General features: G+C 44.9%; 1 protein-coding gene across 4 annotated transcripts in view; it reads left to right on the forward strand.

Annotated features, from left to right (window-relative positions):
* The window catches only part of LOC135090045 (circadian locomoter output cycles protein kaput-like), a 178270-nt gene that overhangs the window by 90857 nt on the left and 77413 nt on the right, over positions 1-10000 (forward strand). Inside the window, exon 1 of one of the 4 annotated variants that reach the window (XM_063986285.1) lies at positions 9826-10000. This exon is cut by the window's right edge and continues 817 nt beyond it. The exons of 2 other annotated variants lie outside the window; for them this stretch is intronic. The gene's annotated coding sequence lies outside the window, so the exon portion shown is untranslated. Of the gene's footprint in view, positions 1-9825 lie in introns of those variants that run through there. One more of the 4 variants, XM_063986296.1, reaches the window with a different exon arrangement.

The following is a 10000-nucleotide window of genomic DNA, read 5'->3' on the forward strand; positions in this document are numbered from 1 at the left end:
ACTGTCCCTCGCCTCGCCCTCCTGACGGAACATGGCGCCTTCTCCCGCCTCGCCTCCTCCTCCTCCTCCTCCTCCTCCTCACCCACCCCGGCCGCTTCGCCCGTGCCACTAGACAAAGGCTCTCGCGGGTCACCTAACCTTCTCTTCAGTAATTATTAGGAAAAATCCGCTTTACCTCCCGTAATAACCCTCAAAATTCACCGGTTCGTCGCTCTTAATAACTTTCAAGACCCGCGTCTCGTCACTTTATTACCTGCAGTGCTTAAGATTCTCTCGCCACTTACAACTCCTAAGGACCTGTACATTGTCCCCTCGTCATCCCACAACCCTCAAGTTTTTCCCCTCGGCATCCAGAACCCCTGAGTTTCCACCTAGTCAATTCTAAGGACCTGTGCTTTGTCACCTCGTCACCCCAGAACTTTGAAAAAAAAAAAAAAAAATCATGTCCCCTGAAACACCACGTAGACACCATTCCCGTCGCCTTCTCATCCGTAACCTTTAAAGTCCCTCACCTTGACCGCTAAAACATCCCTTAAGAATCGATTTCCGCCACTTCCTCATGCGTAACCTTGAAAGTCCCTCACCTTGATCCCTAAAACATCCCTTAAGACATCATGCCGGATCCCCACTCGCATTCCCTTGTCCCTGATAACACCCCTTCAGGTCCCCGCCGCGTCTCGCCACCTACAACAAGGCAAGGAAGGCAGCAGTCCCTCCCTCCTGCACGTTGGCGCTATATTCACCAGGATTCCAGATTAGTTTCATCTTTCGTTCAGCAAATAAAGGGAACGCCCGTAATGGGGTGATTCTGTGAGGGCCATCTTATACTCTCCGCCGCCCCCTCCAACCCCCTCCTGTCCCTGCACTAGTCTGTCTGTTTTGTTCGTATGTTTTTCTGTCCTGTTCTTGTATATTTTTTGGGGGGGCTCCTGTTTGTCCGTCTGTTTCTATGTTTATCTTTCTCTCCGTCCCTTTTTTCCCTGTGTTTCTGTTCTTGTGTTATCTGTTGCTCTGTCTGTCTATTTCTTTCTCTGTTTTTTTTCTGTCTTCCCTTCCTTCCGTCCTGTTCTTCTGTTCTTGTGTTTTCTGTTGCTCCTTTTATCTGTCCCTCTGTTTCTGTTTCTTGGTCTTTGTCTTCCTGTCTCTGTCTTCTCTATCCTATGTCTCGCTTTCTCTGCCATTCTGTCTTTTTGCCACCATTTTTCTGTCCTCTGTCCTCTCTGTTCCTCTGTCGCTTTGTTCCACAATCCTTCTGTCCCCTCTACCTGTCCCTGTCTCTGTCGCTTCATCTCTCCATCTCAATGTTTCTCTATCCTTACCTTCCTTCTCTATGGATTAACCCGTATTGCATCCAATCCCGAATAATTACCACTGGCGGGGTTCGAACCATCATTACCACGCTTTTAATGCAAGCCACACACCAGCCAGCGTACAGATGACAGGATTTCCTCAGCTCAAGGTGCTGCGCCAAGGAATGTATCTTGGAACGTTTGCCCGTCTCATCTGGACAACTTTCAGTAGCCTCTAGTGGAAGTTAATCGGATTTATCAAAGGCTTTTTCATTTTTCCATTGGCAGATGAACGAGAAATCTTTATCGTTGTGTCGTCATTAAGAAAAAAAAAAAAGAATCGGACTAATAACCTCTGCAGCTTTTGAAAAATGTTCCTCTTGAAGGTCTGAGTAGTCTAAGAACACGAGAACATGATGTCTGAAGGCAACACCTCACTCCCTCACTCTCTCCCTCTCCTTCCCTCACTCTCTCCTGGGAAATCGAGTGTCTTTTCCCTGGTTTTGAAAGGAACTTGCAGCCTCACTTCGTTCTTTGAGTTGCTTTCGACCCCGCCCTCTGTTTTTGCCGCTACAGTCTTTCGTGCCTCGCATCAACGTTTTCTTTTCCTCGAGGCCGAGTTAAGCAAGCTCCGCCCCGAAAACTTGCGCTGTGGGTCCGCAGATGTCCTCTCTTTATAACGGCACTCCATGATATGATTTTAAGCGCTATTCTTTACTTCTTCATCTGTATTTTTTTTTCCTTTTTTTCTCGAGGCGGCTTGAGTTAGGCTAGCCTCGTCCGGAAATTCATGCTGTGTTGGGCTGTTTATTGGAGGTTCTGTCTTCTTAACGGCGCTTCCTGATTTGATTTATGGCTTTGTTTTCATTATTGTCCACTTCTGGTTTTTTTTTTTCCTACTTTTTCTTTTTTATTTTCTCTATTCTTTACTGATCACGTGTATTTTTTTTAAATATTTTTTGTTTCCTTTCATTCTCTTTTTTTTATTCTTTACTGCTTACTTGTTTTTCTTCTCTTTTTCTTCTTCTTTTTCCTTTTCATCTGACAAAACTTGTGTGGTAGTATTATGGTACAGACGAGAATGCTCTTCTCCTTTACTTGAAACGAGTGCTTGAAAGTTACATCTCTCTCTCTCTCTCTCTCTCTCTCTCTCTCTCTCTCTCTCTCTCTCTCTCTCTCTCTCTCTCTCTCTCTCTCTCTCTCTCCGTCGTAATCTTCATCGAACTTAGTGTAATCGTGTCCCATAACTGAGTATAGTATCAGTATTGAGACAGTCAACCTCTTCTGCGGGCACCAACCAGCCCTTACTGCAGGAGACATGGGGATCAAATCTGATAAGTGGAGATAAAGTTACGATAAAACATGTTATTTTGGTGGCAAAAATGCATTAGAAAATCGTCATTTATTAATAGTTGTGTAGATCTAACCTGCACACACACACACACACACACACACACACACACACACACACACACACACACACACACACACACACACACACACACACACACACACACACACACACACACACACACACACACACACACACACACACTTAAACACACGCACACTGTATGTATGTAGGTGTATGTTATGTGCAACGTGACAGTAGGAAGGGTACGAGGCAAGGCAGCGGGATAAGGAGGCAGGTAAGGGGACACAGGAAGGCAAGAGTCCCGGCAGGAAGGTAAGGGTACGACTCTCAGGAACGTTCGGGGGGGAGGCGGGAGTCTGCGCAGAGGGGGCGAGGAGGAAGAGAAGGAGGAGGAGGAGGAAGAGGAAACACAAGCACGGGGTCTGGAGGGAAACAAAGGAAGACTGAAGGTAGGTAAGCAAACTGCTAAATAGGTACGTAGGATGTAAATATATATTGACGAGGGGAAACAGCCTGACAAAGCTGCACCGGCCTGAAGGACTGAAGCCGCTTTGTTCACCAGGGTTGGAGGGCACGCGTTGCTATGGTGACGGGAGAGGAGAGGCAGAGAGCTAGAGAGAGAGAGCGAGAGGAGATGGATGGATGGATGGATGGATGATGGGGGGGACAAGAAGCGGGGGAAACACAAGGAAAGGAGAGACGGTATGAATGATTCCCTCAGGCCCAGAGAAAGACGACACACATATAGACACACGGGATTGTAATTAACGTAAGGAATGTAGCTTGTCAATACCCAAGTAGAGAGAGAGAGAGAGAGAGAGAGAGAGAGAGAGAGAGAGAGAGAGAGAGAGAGAGCACAGGCAAAACCACTACGACGAGGGAATGAGCACTAACAACACTAATTAACACCAGCAGGAAACATGAGTAAATCCATAAACTCCCTTCCGTACCTCACTTGATTCACTGGCGCCTGTTGCATCTCCTTCCTTTGTTCCGTGTGTTTTCTGAGACGAACCCGAAGCTTATCTGAGGCTGCCGGCGGGTAAAGAAGGGAGGGAGGGAGTGTGGGAGCGAGGCAGGCCGGCCCTTCATCAGCCGTGGGGCACGAGGGGAAAGGAAGCTTCGAATCCCTACCCGACTTGGGTCTTGAGATTGCTTCCCATTTCTATGTCTTCTCCCAGCGGCCGTTGAAACAAATAGCAAGGTGTAGAGCGGTCAGCATCCGGAGAGAGAGAGAGAGAGAGAGAGAGAGAGAGAGAGAGAGAGAGAGAGAGAGAGAGAGAGAGAGAGAGAGAGAGAGAGAGGTAATGAGCATGCATTGTATAGTGTATAGTATAGTGTATGATGCCCTATTTTCTGGACAGTTATAAATCACCATATCCGTTGCATGGGAGGACCGCCGTTGCTTTGTGTGTTTGTGTATGCATCACCAAAGCTTTAGTTAGTGTATGCAGTGCGCGGCTAGTGAAAGTCGTTACTTTTCAGGGTTACTCCAGCGGTCACTCTACAGTGCTACTCCAAAGCGTTACTCCACACCGCAGCAAATCCGGCTGACACTCGTGGAAGAAGAGTAGGTTCATTAGACTGTTCTCCAACTTCCCTTGAGATTTTAGTGGCATTTAGCATTTGTGGTAGCGGCAGTAACGATAGACCGACCGTCGCTTGTATTAAGTAGGGTGAAGTGTTGGATGAGAAGTGTTTTCCATAAGAACATAAGGGAAGTTGTAAGAAGCCTACATGTGGCAGTTCCTGTATAAAACATGCCTATTATTTTCATCCATCCTCAGCGTAACTGTCTCCTTTGTGTCTCTTACTGTTAGGTATTGAATGTATCTTTTTTGTTGTGCCGTGGATGGATGTTAATGGACTTCTAACAACATGCAAATGTTGTAACTAACTAATTAATCTGGGCTTCTTTCCTTAACCGCATCTGGTTTGAACTAATAGGATTTACCTGCATGTAGTGTTTTCCGTACCCTGAATATAAATGCACAGCTAAAAAAAAAATAATAATGATAATAAAATTTGCAGGTGCAGTAACTAGCAGTCCAACTAACCACTGGGCTCCTTTCCATAACTGAATCTACATAGTTTCAATTAGTAGAACTTACCTGTGTGCATCTTTTCGTACCGTGGATATGAGTGCTCCGGTAAAAACTATACTGATGCAGCAGCTTACGTACCATCTAAACTCTAATCTTTCTATTCAGCCTTAACCGTTTCTCTCCATATCTGCCTTTTTATTTAACGTCCACTGGAAAAGGTTCATAAGCAGGAATTTACAAGTTTTTTTTTTCTTTCATACACCAGTGGATCTCCTTTCTCCTCTCGTGCCATCTCTCACTCCCTCTCCCGATCGTGGTGCGAAGGGGACGAAGGGATGAGGGTCACAAGGGAGGGTGATTCTACGTAAAGACCTAATGTGGTGGTGGGTGCGCTTGCCAATGTGTGTGTGTGTGTGTGTGTGTATGCGAGAGAGAGAGAGAGAGAGAGAGAGAGAGAGAGAGAGAGAGAGAGAGAGAGAGAGAGAGAGAGAGAGAGAGAGAGATAATAAGCATGCAGTGTATAGTTTATAGTATAGTGTATGAGAGAGAGAGAGAGAGAGAGAGAGAGAGAGAGAGAGAGAGAGAGAGAGAGAGAGAGAGAGAGAGAGAGAGAGAGAGAGAGATACCTCAACACCAAACCATTCACTTCACAACTCACACAAAAACTTACAACCTACATTTAAGTCACAGAACATTCGCAACATTGACGGGAACACGACCACCCAGCTTCCACTCACCTTTGTTTTCTCCACAAGACTTGGCGAAGTAGACTCAACGGAAGGAAAGAGGATGGGATGGGAGGGGAGTCCACTGATCCGTGTCGACTCCTACGTGGCATTTTTAAGTCTACCGGGAAGCGAGAGATACATACATAAGCCATAACAACAGACTGGCAAAAGGAAGCAGGAGGGAGAAAGCACGGGTAAGGGAAGGAAGGAGAGAGGGAGCGGGAAGGGTGGGGGGACGAGATTAAGGTGTCGTTGCCCGCCGGTGAAGTGTAGGACAGTAGGATATGTGAGTGCATAGCGTGGGGTTGGCTTGGCTGGGTGGGGTGGGTCTGGTTGGAGTGCGGGAGGGTGAGAGGGAGGGAGGGCAGGGAAAAGTGCGTTCTGCTGTTGCTTTAGGGGACGCATACTCTCGCGGAAGTATTATGTGTGTGTCTGTGTGTGATAATGGTGGCGGTGATGATGGTGATACTGTTAGTTTAGTTTAGCTATCTCTCGTGTGTAATTGTTGTAGTTACTGGCTTTGTTGTTGTTGTTATTGTTATTATTGTTGCTGTTATTGTTGTAGTGGATATGCTGACGTGTGCCTGGAATGCGCTGGACTGCTGTTGGCTTGTGCTGTTGTTGTTTGTGTTTGTGGCGTGTGGTGTGTGTTTCTAGTTAGTGATGTGCGTCAGGAACTCGGAGTCGTCATGTGTGGTGCGTGGCTGGAGAGTGGAGGTTCGTCATGTGGTGAATGGCCGTACTGCTTGGTGGTACGTGTGGTATGAAAGAAGGGGGCTAGGGATCGTATGTGTGTGTGTGGTTGGAGCTGTGTTCGTCTTGTGTGGTGTGTGTGGTGGGAACTGTGGTCGTCTTGTGTGGTGTGTGGAGGTCGTACTATGGGAGAAAAGAAGAAGGGACCAGGAAGGCATAACGTGTGGTGGTTGGGGATCGTGGGTCTTATTGTGCTGGTATATGTTGACGGATGCGGGGTCCTAAGTGCAGTGGATGGTCGTGATGTGCGAGGGTAACAGTGTGGTGGGGCGTGGGAATAATCAAATGCTGTGGTGTAGCGTTGATACTTGTCATGAATAGTATGCAGTTGACAGGTGCGTGGTGGTGGTGGTGGTGGCGGTGGTGGTGTTGGGTCCATTCGCCAGGCGTTCGTGTAATGAGGGGCGTGGGCGTGCGTGCGGTGCGTGCTTGCGTGAGTGCGTTGTGTAGGTGAGCAATCCTGATGTGTGGGTTAGATTAGCTCTTCTTTCTGTGGTTACTGTTGTGGTACCACTGACCGACACACACACACACACACACACACACACACACACACACAACACACACACACACACACACACACACACACACACACACACACACACACACACTATCGACCATACTTTACCCACACACACACACAAGGGGAGGCGGGTGGCGGAGTGGTCAATGTTTGCATGTGGTGAACTCGGTGACCTGAGTTTGGAGTTCTGCAGGAAGCTAGCCTCTTTTTCAAGCTATCGCTGAGTGGGCCGAAAGAATACCCCACATGCTTCCTATCCAGTGGTATCTTCAACCGGGACTGCCTCGTGGGGACAAGCATCTACGCTTCCAAAATTAGTTTTTCCAACAACATTTCCTACCGGCGCTGTAGCACAAGAATATAAAACATGATCAGGCAACTGTATGTAGCACGCCTCCCACGTCACACCCACACACACACACACACTCGGGTTGCCACTGGAGGTGTTGCTTGCGTTTCTTGCCAGCACTGAAGAAAACCCGCTATGTACCGTCCTGTCCTCTTTCATCCTGACTCTTGGCATACGATTTCTCCATTTGCAGTGAAGGAAGGATAAGAGTTTAGCGGCGGCTTTCAAAACACTTGAATTCTTCACGCACGCACATAAAAAACTCCCCCTTAACTAAGAGAGAATATGATCATGTTTACAAATGTACAGCAAGGCGAGGAGCAGGAGGGGAGGAGAACCCAAAAGGACCTGCCTGCCGGAATACAGACCGTAAGGAGTTTATGTCCTAATTTTATTGTCAGATTTACGCGAGGACCATGTATTTCTGCCAAGGCCTTTGTGTACGTAGCCTTATTAAAACACGGACTCCTGTGCCGTCACCTCGAGAATGTAGTAGCACGGTGGAGGGAGTCTTAGATTTCAACATGTGATAGACTAGGTGTGTGTTTTCACCCGGTATACTCCTTTTTACTTGTAGCTGTACCTCGTTTGACTGTAAAATAGAGCAGTCATGATTCTCGGAAGATTTATACAGACACAGCAGGAGCATGTGAATAAAATGGAAGGTGCAGGTGAGGTCGTAAGGGATAAAAGAGGATGGGACGGAGCGGGAGCAAGCAGGAAGTACTATTGTGTGTGACTGAAAGGAAACTGGGAGAAAAACATATTCATTCTGTCTTGTCTAGGTCACAGGAGGTTTGAAAACTGTAGTACGAGCAGAGGTGTCTGAAATGTTTTGTAATATTGAAGGAAGAACTGTTTGCATGGAAAAGTAGAAAAATTATTGCGTAGTGTGTAGAGAAAAATAACAGCACTGTATTATGGGAACGAAGAATGTAACTGAAGAAAAGTTGTAGGTGATAAAAAAAAAAAAAAAAGGAATTGCATGGACACAACAAATTACATAATAAAAGGTTAATTTTGTATTTTCTGCTACTGTGGGTGTAGGAAAGTATCTAATGGAGAAAAGTTGTAGATGATTTAAGGAAAAAATATTTACATGGACACACACACACATACACACACACTATGTATGTATATATATATATATATATATATATATATATATATATATATATATATATATATATATATATATATATATATATATATATATATATATATATATATATATATATATATATATATATATATAGTATATAGTATATTATACTGTACTAAGAAAAACAATGCCTAAAAGAAGAAAAAAAATGTAGTTACGTAGGTGTTAATGGGGAAAAAAAACTATATAGCAGTGAAACTAGATGAGTGAAACAGCATCGTTTATATAAAATTATGTATTGTTCAAGAGCAGTGCAGTAGTATTGTGTATAAAACACCTAAAAAAAAAATAATGCTGCGCGCTGTTAAATGTCACGGCGCATTGAAAATTTTAATCACTAGACGGTCTGTATCTACTCTTACCAGGAAAAAAAGAATAAATAAATCTTAAAAAGATCGGCTGTTCTATATAATTAATTTCATACAAAAGAGATAATCACGTGGGATACTTAATTGCGAAGAGTGTAGCTGAGGGTTGGCATCGAGGTGGCCGCCGCTGTGAGTGATTAATGTAGTTGCTGCGACTTATTAGACTGAGTGGAATCGTAAGGATTTGTTTTGTTTCATACTGATAAGCAATTATTGAGAGAGAGAGAGAGAGAGAGAGAGAGAGAGAGAGAGAGAGAGAGAGAGAGAGAGAGAGAGAGAGAGAGGGGGGGGTGGCATACGAACAGACATATTGAAAAAACATATTTTCGTACAGAGAATGATACAGACGCAGACAGGTAAACAGACAGACATACAGAGAAGTAGGTCGATAAACAGATAAAAAGGCAGGCAAACAGGCAAACAGACAGACTGACAGGCAGGCAGACAGACAGACAGACAGAGAAAAGTATAATCATACAAAAATTATTTCATACTGATAGTCACCAGCAATTAATCTACGTGTGTGTGTGTGTGTGGGGTTGGGTGTCTAGTCCGTGAGTCATCCACAAGGCGACAGAAAGGCGTTGTGTTACGTCAGGTGTGTGTGTGTGTGTGTGTGTGTGTGTGTGTGTGTGTGTGTAATGGTGGGGGGGGATGCATGGGGGAGTGTGGGACATTTGATGTACGGGGAAGGAGGGAAAGGGGGGATCAGATAGGGGAATGCATTATGGAGCCGTTTAGCATTCCCCTCCTGGTAGATTTCGCCCTCAAGCATTCCATCCTTAAGAGCTCTCCGTAAGTGATTGGCTGTGTTGCATCATGTTAGGTAAGGCAGGATGAGATTAGATATTGTAGTGTGTCTTGCAGTGCTGACGGTGACTTCAAACTTCAGGGTCTCATAAATACAACTTTTCAAAGGCCACAAAGATTATTATTTAGGTTCTCAAGGATGCTTTGTGCCTCCTTTTTCGTTTTTCCTTTTATCTAAGAGGGGACTTTAACTTAGGGCAACAAAAAGGCTCTATACATAAAAGGTCTATTAAGGATGCCAGTCCCCAAAGAGTGTAGTCAAGAGGATTATCTAAAATTTGAGAATAAGTGTTTTTGTAACCTCTCTTAAAACAGTTCAAGTCAAAGGCAGGAGGAAATACAGAAGCAGGCAGGGAGTTCCTGATGCAGAATTCTTGTTAAACTATCACTAAAATCATTAAAAAAAAAATTTTTTTAAACTTTTGTAAATCACAATAGCTTTCACTAGTCTGTTAAAATTATTCTGACACCAGAAACGTACGCAGACTGATGACGAGAGCCTAGAATCTGATAGCACGAGAACAACATAATACAACATTTACGATCCTAGAGCATAACAATTCTTCAGTAATGTAAACTTGGCATTTGCGAGTTTAGA

Source organism: Scylla paramamosain, chromosome 3 (assembly GCF_035594125.1).
Source record: "Scylla paramamosain isolate STU-SP2022 chromosome 3, ASM3559412v1, whole genome shotgun sequence".
Lineage (NCBI taxonomy): Eukaryota > Metazoa > Arthropoda > Malacostraca > Decapoda > Portunidae > Scylla > Scylla paramamosain.